This window comes from Pseudoliparis swirei, chromosome 7 (assembly GCF_029220125.1).
Source record: "Pseudoliparis swirei isolate HS2019 ecotype Mariana Trench chromosome 7, NWPU_hadal_v1, whole genome shotgun sequence".
Lineage (NCBI taxonomy): Eukaryota > Metazoa > Chordata > Actinopteri > Perciformes > Liparidae > Pseudoliparis > Pseudoliparis swirei.
Genome location: NC_079394.1, coordinates 27,550,370 through 27,566,782, shown reverse-complemented (window position 1 = coordinate 27,566,782; position 16,413 = coordinate 27,550,370).

The window sequence follows — 16,413 nt, the reverse complement described above, 5'->3', positions numbered from 1 at the left end:
TCAGCAAGTTATGTAACGGTGGAGTCATATAGCCGCTGCGGTTGAAGCCGGTGGCGTGACTGTACGGAGCGCAGTGTTCCTCTGCTCCTGCTCTCCATTTATTCATCTACAATTACAATTCATGAGAGGGGACACAAAAGTAAGTGCGTCCAATTTATTGTTGACAGCGGAAAGCAACGATTAGATCACACTAAATCCAAAACAATGCGAAGCCACAAATGAGGCATTTTATTATTATGATATTATTTTAAAATGCTGAAAGCAGACTATGACCAGATAAACAGACACGTAATGCACCACGGTTGACTCATGTTATTGTCTGGGTGAGAAAAAAAACAGACCTGATATGGTAGATTACTTTAATGATGCCAAAACGACAACGTGTCAGCCGATTGCTGTCTGCCAATGTGAAAGCCCGCTTTTGGCTTTGAGATGCAGTCATGAGTAATGACAACACTCTCGCTAGATATTGTCAATTCTGCATCGCATCAAAGTGCAGAATTGACTGTGTGTGCGTGCCTGTCTGTGTGTGTGTTGGAAAACACCCAAGTTGTTCCTGCATAACACATCGCAGGAGAGTGGAAGAAACAGGATGAACTGTAAATAAGTGGCAGAATAACACAATAAGAAATCCGGGAGCAGCGACGTGTGAGAGGGATATCGGAGGGTGGAGAGCGCCGCACAGCTGGGGCGCGAGGAGCCCGAGCGCCGTCGGCACCGACCGGCTGAGCGCCGACAACAAGCGAACCGACGGCGAGATGTCCTGCAAACTCGGCGTGAGAAAACAAAGTGATCTTCGAGATGTTCAAAAGAGGGGGCTCGTTCAAAGTCCTCCGACGGAGGGACGCTGTACAGGCGGAGCGGCACCCCCGATCAAACGGAGAGCCTCAAGCGTATCGGCGAGTGTGGAGGACTCAAAATGACGTAAGTATAAATAAATAAATAAATGCATGAATAAATATAGGAATAAATAAATAAATGCTTAAATAAATGTATAAATAAATGCTTAAATATATGTATAAATAAATGTATAAATAAATAAATGCTTAAATAAATGTATAAATAAATGCTTAAATAAATAAATACATACAGGAATGAATACATTTAAGTTATAAATCAACAGGACATCATTAAATAAATATATTTCTACATTTCTGTATTTCTCTATTCATGTGTCCACAAGTATTTCTTCATTTATTTATGTGTGACATTTACGTGTCTGTATATTCAAATGAGTCTGTCACGCTTCACCGCTCGGCCTCTTGGGAAAGCCGGAGTAAAGACACCTTCCAGTTAATTCCTACCATCGCGGCTTTTATTCACACCGAGCGGCCCTGATGATATAAACTCAAACTCGTGAAGAGAGCGCAAGAAGTCAGGAGGCGAGTGTCACGGGAGCCGAGATTCATCGTAAGATTAGATTTGAGTTATAGATGGTGTGATCCTTTCAAACGGGACCCAGCGGTTTCACTCAGCGGGACGCGCCGACGTGACCGGTTTGTCATCCAAAGTTCAAACTGATTAATCTGGGGATACAATGTACAATCTTTATTTGAATTATTAACTAGAAAAATAGTTGAAGCTGCACTCTCCACAAGGCAGTTTATCTCTACAGAAGATTTGAATTCATTTTATAATTAATTTTGGTTTAATGGCTCACAACTTTACTATTTTGGTTCTCTCTTGCCGCTGTCGTCGCCGTGGTTTCCAGACACACAGCAGGAAAGCTGATTGTGATGAAGGTCTGATGAACCCAATGTGCACCGCTACCACGGTAAGATAAACATAAACATATTCATCGGAAGAGTAGGTGGAGACTAAAATAAACCCAAAAGGAGAGTGACTGTTGGACTGTGAGTTGTCAGTTGGCCAGAAACACACCACACTGAACGCTCATGTCTCCGGTTATCAGCCAACATCAACTCAGTGATAACAACCACACGGGGTGTTTACAGCTTCATCAGTTGCTTCAGACGGCAAGAAACTAGAGTATTACTGCTTTGAATAAAACATTTTCTCTAAAAAAAAATGAGATTACTGTATAATACATGTATATAATAATTGTACAATTGTAACTATTATTGTAAAATACCCATGACTTGTTCCAACAGCGCTGTGATGCCTGACCAGCAGACAGCTTTACATTGATCTTCAACGGGTTTAAACAAACACGAGCAGCTCAGCCAATGAGGACCAGTTCAATGTGTCTTTTAGACAATATGTATTTGATTTCATCCATTGAATTACATTAAAACCGGAGCATGTGAAACACACACAGAACCACCTGGTTTCCAGAGGAAAATGCAGTGGAGGAAAAAGTGTGAAGACGAAGACGAAGAGTGTCCCACTGTGTGGTGTTGTCAGGCAGAGTGAGTGAAGAGCACCCTGAAGACGGCCGAGTGCATCGGCACATCGCTGGAACATTGATGCTGCAGGTGAGAAGTGGCTCAGGACACACACTATTACACACTCTCTCTCACACACACCACACACACTCACTCTCTCTCACACACACTCTCTACACACACTCTCTCTCTCACACACTCTCTCTCTCACACACACTCTCTCTCACACACACTCTCTCTTACACACACTCTCTCTCACACACACTCTCACACACACTCTCTCTCACACACTCTCTCTCTCACACACACTCTCTCTCACACACACTCTCTCTTACACACACTCTCTCTCACACACACTCTCTCTCACACACACTCTCTTACACACACTCTCTCTCACACACTCTCTCTCACACACACTCTCTCTCACACACACTCTCTCTCACACACACTCTCTCTCACACACTCTCTCTCACACACACTCTCTCTCACACACACTCTCTCTTACACACACTCTCTCTCTCACACACACTCTCTCTCACACACACTATTACACACACTCTCTCTCACACACACTATTACACACACACTCTCTCTCTCACACACACTCTCTCTCACATACACTCACTCTCTCTTTTACACACACTCTCTCTCTTACACACACTCACTCTCTCTTTTACACACTCACTCTCTCTTACACACACTCACTCTATCTCTTACACACTTTCTCTCTCTTACACACACTCACTCTCTCTTTTACACACATTCTCTCTCTTACACACACTCACTCTCTCTTACACACTCTCTCTTACACACACTCACTCTCTCTTACACACACTCACTCTCTCTTACACACACTCACTCTCTCTCACACACTCTCTCTCTTACACACACTCACTCTCTCTTACACACACTCACTCTCTCTTACACACACTCACTCTATCTCTTACACACTTTCTCTCTCTTACACACTCACTCTCTCTTTTACACACACTCGCTCTCTCTCACACACACTCACTCTCTGACACACACTCTCTCTCTCTTACACACACTCACTCTCTCTTACACACACTCACTCTCTCTCTTACACACTTTCTCTCTCTCTTACACACACTCACTCTCTCTCTTACACACACTCACTCTCTCTTACACACACTCACTCTCTCTTACACACACTCACTCTCTCTCACACACACTCTCTCTTACACACACTCTTTCTCCCTCACACACACTCTCTCTTACACACACACACTCTCTCTTACACACACTCAAAGCTCCGCCTCGGTCCCAACAAAGTAACTTGGAGGGATAGAGAGTAATCTCAGGTTTGGCTGAGATAGAATGACGATGTGCAGTGGGAGAATAGCGTAGATAACATAGATAACAATGCTTCGTACATGTCTTGTTATCTCATTTCTACGTCGGAGGGAGCCACCCTTAGGGAAACTAACGGAGAGGAAAGGGTAGGGGTGTCCTTTAACACTATGCTTACAGGTTTCTCGATTGCTTAAACAAATTTTTTGAAAGCATGCCTCGTTTTCTCAAAACTCTAAACACAAATCCCAAAACCACTCACACAAAATGCAAAACCCTTTATATCTCCTGCAAAATGCAACTTTGCTTTCAGAACAGTGTTATGTCACCTCAAAAGGGTATTTTGTTTTCAAATGACAAACACAGCCCATTATATGAGTCGACATTCTGAGCATCGATTGAACACCGATGTGCTCAATGGAAAACACGATGAAATGGGAGAACACCAGTATGAAGGCCTTATCAGGAGCATTATGCCTTTTCATGTCCAGTGGTACTGTACGCTTTCTCCTATTGTAAAATATTGTAAATGTATAATGTTTTAACTCAAAATATAAAACACACAAATATACAACAAAAATGTTTCTTTCTTTTTTCTAATTTTTTCACAGAACAAACAATAGAAAATAGACCATTACAGTGAACAAAAAAGAAAAGAAAAGTGTAAATAAAAAAGGACAACAAAAATACTCCTCTGCCTCTCTGGTCTCCTCTACCTTCCATGTTTTCATCCATTCTTCTTCAAATCAGGAGGTCACCTGTGGCCCTTATATTGTTTGATTCCAAATTGCACAACAGCCGTGGAAATGGAAGTTTTGCCAATTGAACAGCAGTGTGTTCTGTCTGGACACAAGGAGGTGTGGCATTGATGAAGTGTGCCAAGTAGAGAGGATGGTGTTTAGTGTTTTGAAGAAAGTGTGGTTAACAATTGAAATCTGTGTCTAAAGCAGATAATTGTGCTTATAGTTTAGCAGAATTGGTTTAGGGAGTTGGCACATGAGTTACAGGTTGTGGTCATTGTGTTATAAGTTCCAGTTCGAGAAAAACTGTAAAAACAAAACTAAATGAATACATATTTAATCTATTCATTATCCCCCAACTATACACACCCTCCAATATTTCGGAGATGGAGGCAGAGCAGCGATCCCTGTTTTCTAAATATAGCCGTGTCTCTGCTCCTGGTCTCTGAGGCGCTGGTTCCACTTCATTGGATTACTACACACAAACTTTTCATTTCCTTTCTGGTCAGCGTTCATTGCCGTTACATCTCGGTCCATTTGTTGCGATGCTGAAGGCAAACATCCCAAACAGCGTGATGCCAATTATTGCATCACTGCAGAGAGTCTCTGTGCATTATTGGCTATGTATACTGAATGTGACTCAGAACTGCGATTTGGCGACGCGATACATTCCAGGAGGCTGAGCTATGGTCAAAATCTTATTTTTACCATAGCACAGTCAATTTTTATCCAATTGTCATGCAACTAATGCCAAAATGTTCATAATTCAATGCCCGATCTTGTGACATGCGAAGGTATGCGCTCTACCGAGTGCCCGTTCTAGTTTAGCTTGTGGATTTCAACACGAGGTAAAGCGAAAGTAAATGCAGCGCGAGGAAGACGTTTAATATTGAATAAAAGAGCGACCGATTGCATGCTCACTCATCTAAACCTTCCACTGTACGGTCACCTCCACCTGCATCTGAGTGTATACAGCTTGACTATGCATGATAATCCCCTTCTGTGTGTGTGTAAAAGAGGAATGAGAGGAACAAGGATGTTTAGCTGTCTTTCTGTTGACAATATTTTCATGGATTACCAATATTTGACATTGCTTCCTGATTGAAAGGCACGCCCTCTTTTGTGTATACGTGTGTGTGTGTGTCTATGTGTGTTTACGAGTAAGTCTAAGTAGCTAGATGGACAAGCTTTTGTGCGTTTTCGTGTGTGCTTTAGCATCGGCGTAGACTTTGTCCGCATCTATTCTTCTGCGCTCCGTCTACTCCCGCTCTCTTTCGCCGTCCGCGCTGAAAAAGGTGAGCGAGTCCTCGGCCTCTTCCAGTCCAACATCTGCGCGATGTATCACGTGCTGTTGAATTCAACCCGAAAACCTCTCAGATCGCACACGTCATCCTCTGCGATATGAGCAGCCGTATCGGTTGAATCAAAGGCCGCTATTGATGGGAACAGTTTGTAGATCGCTTCCGATAGGGTGCTCATCTTTCGACGCCCGCTTGCCTCGACGCACATCATCCACCGGGACAAAAGGGTGAGGAACACCAGAGGGAACACTGAACTATGGCATGCGAGTCTGTGGCTGGCTTTGGAAACAAAGCACAGAGGATACCCAGAGGCCCCGGGCGGTTCACAACTGAAAAGGAGACCAAAAGTATGTGGTTAAGACGGCTGTGAAGTGGAGCAAGTGGAGCATTGGTGTGCACGTGTAATGTCACACCGGGGAACAAGAGTGCTCGTCAGAAACACGTCTGGCAGACAGCAGTGTACCTCCTCCTGTTATCTGTTGCTGAATGGGTTTAACATTGTTTGTTTTAGCACAAAGAACTCAAACTGCTGGGAGAATGTTGAGCTGTGAGCATTGTTCATATCCCAACAGCCCACGGCGATGACATCACCGACTCCTCTGTGTCCCTCCCAGTGTATATAACGTAGCTGTGAGACAACTATTCCCACGAGATACCCAGCCTTAGTATGACTAATCAAAACAGCAACAATACAGCAGGGTTTTTTTTTCCAGGATTGTTTTTCCAGCTCGTTCTCCTCTTGAGAAGCAGTCTCCATCTCAACGTCGTGCGACTGCTATTTGGGACTCGCCGTCGACTCCATCGACTTGAGCATTGAGTGTGGGAGAAAACGACAGGAAACGGGTCGTTTAACGAGACATTTCTGAGCTGAGATACAAACGACACTGGGCTGGGCGAGGACAGCCTTAAGGGAGCTGGAGCCACACCACAAAAACAACACACTCTCCCACAAAGGCACGCTACTTTGTTTAAAAAGTAAAGCTTCCCACGCGTCTGTAAACCATCCCCTCTTCCAGTACTCACCATATCCAGGAGTGCCTTCTTGAAGGAAAGGGGCTGAGGCGACTCAAGGTCCTGTCAACGGGAGCACCCGGACGCTTTCCAGGCTTCATGCCGAACATGTGTCAGGGGCGACCGCCTTTCACCTGTCGAGCGCCTGTGTGTCGAGCTATCTATCTCCAGGCAGAGCCCGTCCACAGGCCGCAGCGCGACGTGGAGCGTTCCATCGTGCAGTCCTCAGCCGCGAGGCTCCCATTCAGCCCAGTCCTCCGGTGAAGAGACCCCGATGAACTTCCAACCTTACTTACTGCAAAAAAAAGTGCAGTTCTTTATCCAATAAGGCGGCGTTAAAAGTCAAACTACATGGCGCCATAAAATCCATTGAGTTCCAGAAGATGAGAAAAAAAATCCTCAGAACTGTGATAATAAAAATGTGAAAAAGAAACTCGGACTGCAGCCCGGCGTGAACTCTGTCCGTCGGCGAGAGTCTCACAGGCGGCCGCCCGGCTAAGCTCTCCGGCCGCCGCTCTCTTTTTTCCGTGGGATTCTTCCGGCGAAGGTTCGACAATCATTGTCCCACATCCGCATGGTGCGCCGGCTCAGGGACTCACTCCTCCGGAGAGCGTCGCTTTCCCAGGCAGCCCACGACGCCGGCCGAAGGGGCAGCGGCGGCCACACCGGGGTGACAGAGCATGTCACACGCAGAGTCACTTCATCCCCTCCGCCTCGCCCCCCTGTGTCTCTCTCACTCGGTGTCTCCCTCTCTGCTCTGCCCCTTCACAACCTCCCAGGAAGGGAAGAGAGGAAATGGGGAGAGAGTCAAGAAAATAAACAGTGAAGTGCTTCTTTGGTATCTCCTCTTCTCTCTGTCTCGCTCTCGCTCTTGCCCGGCTCCCTCCTCCCTCTCTCCTCCCTCCCTCCCTCCCTCCAGTAAGTGGGATGTCCTGACCCTGTGTAAGAGGTGTGCCTGCTCCTTCAATATCCAGTCATCTAAACCTATTGATCCTCTTACCACATGCCGCTGCACTTCATTCAGAGTGGAATAAGTCTGCACATGTACACTTTGCATCCCCACAAGAGCGCACGTATCCACAGAAGCGACTCCCCTGAATGACTTCTGCTTTTCTTTTTCTACAGTCATGTGTCGTTGTAATAGCCGTCGTCATAACAACGCAAACCCTGCTGTTGCCCCGTCAGTTTGTTTGCGCTCCCCGAAGCCAACCCCGTCCGCCTCTGGCGTCGGCATGCGGGCCGGCGAGCCGTGAGATTTACAACCACACAAATGGCATCTTAATTATTTCTCCGCGTGCGTGTGTGTGTGTGTGTGTGCGTGACATGTCTTTGTGAGAACTGTGAAGGCATGCAGGGAGTCTCTCAAGGCATGTTTGTTTCAAGAAACTTGTTCTACAGGATGTCACGTTGGCCTTGGTGTGGTGTGATGAGTCTTTACACCGACGACCTCGGGCCCCATATTGTCTTTACCTTCGCATTGAAAATGCCGGAAGGTTATGTTTTGATCGCCGTGTATTTATTTATGTATTTATTTATTTGTATGCGTGTTATTCGCAAAACTCAAAAAGTATTGAACCGAATCGCATGAAATTTGGTGGGATGATTGTTTATTATCCGGGGACCAGTTGATTAGATTTTGGGATCGATCGGGTCAAGGTCAAAGGTCATGAACAGGTCAAAATCTTTCGCAGAACTGAAAAAGTATTGAACCAAATCGCATGAAATTTGGTGGGATGATTGTTTATTATCCGGGGATCAATTGACTAGATTTTGGGATCGATCGGGTCAAAGGTCAAGGTCAAAGGTCATGAACAGGTCAAAATGTTCTTGAATCGCATGAAATTTGGTGGGATGATTGGTTATTATCCGGGGACCATTTGATTAGATTTTGGGATCAATCGGGTCAAAGGTCAAGGTCATGGAAAGGTCAAACTCTTTTTTTACCATAGCACGATACATTTTTGTCCAATTGGCATGCAACTAATGCCAAAATGTTCATAATTCAATGCCCAATCTTGTGATATGCGAAGGTATGCGCTCTACCGAGTGCCCATTCTAGTTTTATATATGTAATGAGCAGCAAACCGACACGTCTTCATATTCAGCCGCTGTGAGTGCTCGTCTGGCTGTGCAACCGTCTACAATTGCACGCACGTGTATGAGGGATTCACACATTTGTGTGTGTGTGTGTGTGTGTGTGTGTGTGTGTGTGCGCTGTCGGTAAGGAAGTTACGAGTCGAGGTTAGCACACTAAGGTAGTGTCTGTCTGTGTGTGTTTTGCATTAACGACCGTAGCCGTGGCTAAGCTCCAGTTATTGTGGTCTGAAAAACAGGATCCAGCGCTGCTTCTTACACACATCCTGGCCGACGCACACGTCAGCAGCCTCTCAACTGCTGCCAACAGTCCAACCACCACACAGCCTCTGGGAGCCTGCACCTTCAGCCGCAACAGACAATCTTGAGAAGGGTGGAGCGAAGCTGAATGTTGAGGAATCTACTGGCGGGTGAAATAGAGACAGACAGAAATGTAGTTATGGGGTGTGTGTGTGGGGGGGGGGGGGGGGGGACTGTTTAGGCAGCGACTGGGAGAACATTTTCAATGTAATAGTGAAGCAACAAAAGCAGCACTGAAGCACCTGTTTTACATTATGTACGCATACAGAAAAACATCCACTCTCCATCTCGTCTCTCTGAAATATGCTGAAAACAATCCTCTCATTTTAGACATCTCGCGTACAAATGGAAACTGGGGCCAGCGCTCCAGTGACAGAACACACACTCCTGTGCCGTACGCGTGAGCATACATGGCATTACATCATCTCGGCCCCCGCTTTGGGGGCTGTTGGCCGCGGCTCGACTCGCACTGATGAGCTGTCGCGACTCATCCCGAAGAGCGCACGAGAGAGGCGGAAGAGCGTAAAGGCAGAATCAAATGAAACTAGAACGGGCACTCGGTAGAGCGCATACCTTCGCCACATGTTGGCATTAGTTGCATGCCAATTGGATAAAAATTGACCGCGCTATGGTAAAAAGAAGATGTTGACCTTTTCGTGACCTTGACCTTTGACCCGATCGATCCCAAAATCTAATCAAATGGTCCCCGGATAATAACCAATCGTCCCACCAAATTTCATGCGATTCGGTTTAATACTTTTTGAGTTATGCGAGTAACACGTATACAAATAAATACACGGCGATCAAAACAAAATCTTCTGCATTTTCAATGTAATAAAAACGCAGAGAAAGAGAGAAGGTGGTGGGGGTGGGGGGGGGGGGGGCTGCGAGCATATTCTAGCATATTCAAAACAGGAAGGACAACGGTCAGGCTTATCTCATTAATTTCCGAGACAGAGGTGAAAGTGCAGCGGCGACAGAACGAGGTAAGATTGATGACGATTAAATTAAAGATCAGATGCGACCGCGCTGCGGGGACGAGATGCGTCTGACATGAACACAACGACGGACCACAGCCATAAAGAACAGTGTTGATCTGTCATCGCCTGTGAGCGGAAACAATATACTTTCCGTTTTCAAACCATCGCATCGTATTTGAACGGGCCTTTTCCATTACCCGAGTGGGCCGACGTCGCTCTGCATAACCAGGCGTCGGGCGGAAAGAGGCCGGATTACACAGCGGAGCAAATATCGATTTCACATGTACTGACATTCAGCAAAGCACTTTTCTCTTTCAGTTGCGGATCGATGTTGAAAGAACACATGCGGGACGACGTGTGCAGCTCCTGCCAGAGGCGCGACTTCTTGAGCTGCGAGTGTTTTCGCAAAACAAAGCAGACATGATGCAACTCCGCAGGTCCCAAAAGCAGAAGAGCAATGTAACACGAGCTTTGTCAAACTAAAGTCAACATACGAACTGTTTCGCTTGTTAATGCTGAAGCAAAGGAATTGCCTTCATGTGCTGCTTTAGCAACAACATTGTGACTTTTCTTAGGATTAAAACTAAATTTGACAGCAGTCTAGTTAAGCCAATATTTTGACTTGACTGCAGACTGAAATAGCGTAAAAAATATTTATAATTACATAAGATTTCAAGGGCACGGATAATTATAGTGTGTATGTTCCCATCACTTCACCCTCATAAGAAAATGTGTATTCCTCAAACACAATTCATAACTAACAACATAAGAATAGATTTACACTAAATGACAGTTTTATACCACAGTTAGCATTGAGTGCGTAAAAAATTAAATGAAACGACAGCAGCGCAGCTAAATCATCCCATTATTATAAAAAATCCCACATCATTTGCATTCAAATAGAAAAGCAAATGCCTTTGACTGAGAGAAAACTGGACCGTTTGCTTCCAGCTGTCCATCACGCCGCGCGTCGCCGTGGAGACGCCTCGGGCTCGGCCCTCCTCCTCGCCATCCGGAGACGGTTGTGCGGTGGCATTTGAGCAAAAGGTTAACTCATTCTCCCTTCAAATCAGATATTTGTAATTAGATTCCCACATCTAATGGGAACACGGAGGCTTCAAGAGCCATTTGTAGAATGTGAGGAATGTTTTAGTGGCTGGGAGATCGCTCACTTGTGGAGTGGACAACGTTGTTCGACTCTTTGATTTGAAGGTGGGCCAAAAGACTGAATGAAAGAAGTTAAATCATTCGCAGAATGTGCAGGATGACACCGAAGCAGCTGCTGTCGTCAGCGGTGAGATATGCAAATTATGCACATGTCAATGTGCAGTACGTCTCATTTTGGAGTCAAGACTGCAAATTCTGCACACTATTTACTTACTATTTGGAGTATGACCAAGAGTACCAACCTGACAACGCCGTCACGATGATCCCTGAAGGATTTAGATTTAAGCTCTTTAATATGCTTTATGTGCTGCTTTAGCAACAACATTGTGACTTTTCTTCGGATTAAAACTAAATTTGACAGCAGTCTAGTTAAGCCAATATTTTGACTTGACTGCAGACTGAAATGGCGTAAAAAATATTTATAATTGCTAGGGCTGTCAGCGTTAACGCGTTAATCTATGCGATTAATTTGGCCGCGTTAACGCACTAAAATATTTTAACGCAATTAACGCAATTCATAACTAACAACATGAGAATAGATTTACGCTAAATGAAACAAGACTAACATAAAAAACAAAGTTCACATGCCAATCTCTCACGATGGGCCTCACCCAGCAATTAAATAATAAAACAGAGGATTGTTTTTCATCAGTGTCAGTCACGCCCTCTCAAGACTATGCACCGTCAGGTGTATGAAATACACTGGCACATGCCCCGGAATTGGAGAGATGACAAAGAAGAAGTTCAGCACAGATGAAATTGAGGTACTGTTATGTAAACAAACTGGTGTCACAAGATCATCAACACGAGTTAAAGAGCATTATGCAAAGCATTCAGAAGCTTAACGTAGCAATATCATTCAAGGGCTGCTATAGACAAGTATTTCTTTCGCCCACTAATGTCATTCTAATTACTCTAAAACATATAATAACTAGAACGGGCACTCGGTAGAGTGCATACCTTCGCATATCACAAGATTGGGCATTGAATTATGAACATTTTGGCATTAGTTGCATGCGAATTGGATAAAAATTGACGCGCTATGTCCCCGGATAATAACCAATCATCCCACCATTCAAGAAGATTTTGACCTTTTCATGACCTTGACCTTTGACCCGATCAATCCCAATCTCTATCAAATCTAATCAAATGTTCCCCGGATAATAACCAATCAACCCACCAAATTTCATGCGATTCGGATTAATTCCTTTTGAGTTATGCGAGTAACACGCATACAAATAAATAAATAAATACACGGCGATCAAAATATAACCTTCCGTATTTTCAATGGGAAGGTAATAATATAAATTGGACTGTTTATGATTCATGCATTTTTTCATGTTCCTCAAATTTAAAACTTATGTTCGAAACAATTTGTTTTTTTTCATCTTGTTAAGAGTGCTCTCGACTGTTCTCTTTCCTCACGGGGACGAACAACATAACAATAAATAATGGATATGAACAAAAAAATAAGAGGGATTCCTTCTTCCTGAGTATCAGGTTAGGACCTTTGTGAGAGAGGAGAGAGGCTGTTTTCCAAAAGTGGGTGCAGATGGGAGTTTACAGAAACATCTCTTCCCTCTGATCCCGTCATTGCCCCAACGACACTGAGAACATGTCTCTTGTACTATTGCTCAGTGCCAATACTGAAAACGAACGATCCCGTTGCAAACGACATGTTGCGCACAATTTAATAACCTCGTACTGTCATTTGATGCTGGAAACCTGCCAATACACAAAGTACGAACAAGGGTGTAAGAACAAAGTGTTCCACTTAAGACGTCATTTGCTTAACTATCAGTTGCTTTATAGGGGACAGAGTCATGTAATACTTCTTGCCACAGCATAGGCACAAAAACATAAAACTAGAGCCACATATGTGGTGGTATTCATTGTTTTATGATGTCCTTGTTATATATCATAACAGCATAGCTTTAGTGTAAAAGGTGAACTCCTGGTTGGGACGAACATCAACCTGCTCGCTGTGAACATGAGCAGAATAGAATATGTAGGAATGTATTGCTGGGTTTGGTATTCCTCCATTGACGTCAGCGTGGCGTGTCCACACATGAGAACAACAGAGTCGAGGCGCCACAGAAACCGGCAGTCAGAACTAAGTCAAAAGATTTAGATATAAATGACTAGAAATAGTCATACTAAATATAAATATGTGTAATTGTAGTGCAGGGTTCTTACATATTTTGACCAATGGATTTCCATGACTTTTCCATGACTTTAACCCTCCTGTTACCTTTATATTTACTGACATATTTTACCCTTGGGGTCAATTTGACCCCAGCAATTAAAATCTCCAGAAAATTATTAGAATTAATATTGTTTTCCAAGTTTAAGTGTGAGGTACTTTATGTTTGTTTGTCGACTACCTAAATAGCCCTTTAAATATATAAAAAAGTTGATATTTCTTATATGTTTGACACAGTGAAAAACAGCCTGGGGTCAAATTGACCCCAAAGAACACCGACATTAAACATTGAATGGGGTCAAATTGACCCGAAAGGTAACAGGAGGGTTAAACCAAATTTCCATGACCAAACTGAAATCTCGGTATAAAAATGAACAATTTAGAACATGCGTTGCGTATCGAGAGCATACGCCGGCTTATATTTTGAGCGTCTTTCTTTAAAAAACATATTAATTATTTCAAACTCTGCGTAAATGAACATGTGAATTTATCAACATTTCCATGACTTTTCCAAAACTTTTATGATTTAAGTTTCTTTCATGACTTTTCCAGGCCTCGAAATGACCATTTTAAAATTCCATGACTTTTCCTGTTTTTCCCTGCTAGTGGTCTATCTATCGCTCTGATTCGCTACTCGCTGCAGACGACACCCTGTGAATGTGTCGAACAATAAACACCACTGCTCTGTGTGTTTTAACTGCTCACAGTAAAGCACTAATTAAGTGTGACGGGGTTGCAGGATGTTTTGCAGGTTTCTGGTATTTTCCACTTGATGTCACAAACTGCATACCGTGTGTGTGACCGCACAAGTAATAAACACGGGGGTGTTACACATTTCGCAGATTCAGAATATCAGAGATGCACGGCTTCGGCAACAACACGTCATCCCTTTCTTCCACCTTTCTGACGGGCCGAGCGGCCAGCTGGGTCGGTGAGGAAGTGAGCGATCGCCGGCTGTGGAACAAACACGCTCACTGCGACGGGAACGCTGTATTTCGTCAGCTTTCGTGATTTTAACACTTTTTGATTTTTCCGCGATCTCTGAATTAGAAACAAATTGGTCCTATTATTGGTCCTATTATTCCGGAGAACGATGCTCCCGAAAACAAAAGCCCCGATGGGGGTCACACACTGCGTCCAGACCGTCTCCTCTTCCTCAGACTGTTTCACGTATACATGAATGCACATGTGCAGGCAATGATTATCAAGCGGTCTCTCAATTTCCAGCATTGTGCTTTTCATCTGCTGCCTTCAAAAATAAATAGGACCAATTAGCTGCTGCATTGCACATTTCAATAAGAGCTTTGTACCCCGGTGATCAAAAGAAGAGCGGGTGAATAAGCGCGCCGGTACCGGTAATCACCAGTCAGTTGGCTGTATTGTGTCCACCTCAAAAGCCGAGGGCTCACTAATGTGACCGCCAATTACCGCGCTGCACCGTTGCCATAGTTACAATGCTCGAAAGGCGGCAGCTCTTTATGCTTAAGGAGATGTAGCTGGCCAACAGGTGATAGACACCGAGTGATGTTTGACCAGACAGCGGACATTTCAACATGCCGTCACAGGAACAGCTGTCAAAAACGGTCTCACTGCAACCCGGTCTCACTCCCAACACTTCAAACTGTCAACTGCTTGGTAAGAAGTGTGAGACAGTCCTCAAGGGCGATGGGGTCCAACAAACACAGGACTTGTGTTCAGGAGACCTCTGTTCGTGTCCTTTGCAAAGCTAAAAGTAAAGTTGAGATTGTTTCACGGCAGTCATGAAGAGTCCATGAGTCGCTCGTCAGCGTCGCTCGGTCGGGACTGGAGTCGGTCCGTCAAGCTGACGTCAGCCGTGTTATTTTCCTAAAGCTAACTTCCTGTATACATGGAAGTTTATTTTGAAAAACACACTCGCTGCGTGAAAACTGCTCCGTCCAGATCGAATGCTAACCGAGTACAAAGAGCGTCATTGTGTATTTATGTATGTGTGTATGTATATATATATGTATATGGTTCTCAGAAATAAGTTTTTTGGGAGAAATCATAGGTTAGGGCACTTATAAGCTCGATGGCTTCTGCCTCGACCCTTTCGGTCAGCCACTTTCTTCTTTTGTTGAATTTTGATTGTTGTATATTTTGCTGATCGAAATAAACTAAACTCAAACGAAACTAAATTGTTTGAAGCCGGTCCTGGTGTCGCATACCGGTGAACTCAAACGGACCATTACAGTGAAAAGACGTGTTGCATACAGCCCAACGGATTCAATTATCATAAAGCAGAAGTAGGAAAACTAGAAGTATTGGAATTGTTGTGGTTACCAATAGTTTTGTAAAATCCAGAATATACCAGAATATATAAAACATATAAATTAAACAATATTTAGTGAGTGTTAGATATTTTTTTCAACTCTTCTAAAAGGACATTTCCGTAAGTGAAGGTTGTTAACAATGTAGAAAATTATCCCGACACGCGTGTTGAAAAGGACGCCAGTTCATCTGCACACTGCTGCCACACACCGGCTCCTCTCTTTTGCCGCTACCTTTCTCTCAAACTCTGTAATCCTGTTGCGTAACTATATAGCTCTATAGGTCTAGAGGTCTATAGGTCTATAGGTCTATAGCTCTAGAGGTCTATAGGTCTATAGCTCTAGAGGTCTATAGCTCTATAGGTCTACCACCTTAACGTCCGTATCCGTCCCATCCAATACTCTCCTCCATTACCAGCCATGGTGTCAGCTCTGTTGCTCAACCCCTCCAAAAATAGACTTTTCCTGCATTGCACCAACGTTGTGTCACTGTTGCAGCCGAGCTCGACCGGCTCCCCCCGCACTGGCTGACGGGCCTGAGCCTTGATCACAGCGCCGGATGGATTGTGTGTCTATCTGGGCGTGATTAGTGACTCCTCTGAGAGGGCGATATGACCCAACGACGACCTCCGGTGATTTGCTAATTGCTGTCGGCTCGGGGGACGTTGAATGT